Source organism: Centrocercus urophasianus, unplaced genomic scaffold, assembly GCF_019232065.1.
Source record: "Centrocercus urophasianus isolate 14NV4802_14NV808 unplaced genomic scaffold, USGS_Curo_1.0 seq_6, whole genome shotgun sequence".
Taxonomy (NCBI): domain Eukaryota; kingdom Metazoa; phylum Chordata; class Aves; order Galliformes; family Phasianidae; genus Centrocercus; species Centrocercus urophasianus.
Genome location: NW_024885199.1, coordinates 56847 through 58020, shown reverse-complemented (window position 1 = coordinate 58020; position 1174 = coordinate 56847).

Genomic DNA, 1174 nt, shown 5'->3' with positions numbered 1-1174 from the left:
CATGTGTCATCTCTTCCCAACGGAGAGGCAGCACAGAATTCACTTCCCTTGGCCTGTTCTCTGCAGTGTTCCCCATGCCAAGCGCTTTGGGATGCATGGAATGCTTCCATCCCACCAGCTCTCCCGTTGGAGCTGGCCTCTGCTGCCAGATGGGCAAAAAAAACAAACCAAAACGCATTAAACATCAGGAACTATGGTAGCTGGAAGATTACAAGTACCAATGGAGTCCTGCATGTGATCTTGATGCCCCTGTGTGCTTTTCTAAGCGTCCACAGTCTCCACTCTGACTTCCTTCCCCACATCGGTCTCTGTGGTAATGACCCAGGTGGACCTTCACATGTTCCAGCAGTAACTTCTTCCACTTTTGTGCCTTGTTTCTGGAGCAGCATCTTTTCCCCTTCCACCTGCCAGCAGTGCTCTTCAAACTGCGCCATCTGCTCTATTCCTGCCACGTCCACCTGTGCAGGGAGCTGAGGGCTCTGCAAATTCTTTCTCCACATCATCTCTCGCTGCCAACCTTGCCATCGGAAATCAGCCGCTTGCCCACATGTTGCAGGGAACCCAGGGTCACTTCCATGTGATCCAAAACAGCTTGAAAGGTGAATGTGCACATGTTCATGTGCACTTTTCATCACTTGATGAAAGCAGTCTGCAGCAGCTGGCTGCTGGCACAGTTTCCAGGCAGCCTCTCACGCTAAGCAACTCTGACAGCTGGGTGTTCTCATACAGAAGTGCTGGTGCCTTGGTGGGCTGACCTCAAATGGAGCAGTAACACCTTTGTGCAGGGATAGTTCTTCTGTCCACACACTCTGACCACCGCATTAGGTTGATGTCAGCTGGCCCAGTGCTGCCTTTGCCTCCCAACCTGCTGTGTCCAGTGCTCAGTGCCTTTTGTTCTTTCAGCCCACCAATTCCTAGAAGACTCCCACCGTCTCTTCATGAACACTTGCATGAAAGTGAGTTTTGTGTAAACACATCAAGCACGATGCCTTCTGGTGGCCACTGATTGGACCCAAGGGAATGGCACAGAGGTTCAGCTTGGACATCACAAAAAGGTTCTTCACCAGCTGGTGGTCAGGTACGGATCTGGCTCCTCAGGGCAGTGGCCGTGGCACTATCAGTGCTCCCAAGATCCTAGCTTCCACTTCATAAATAAATGCTCAGTAGATCATAG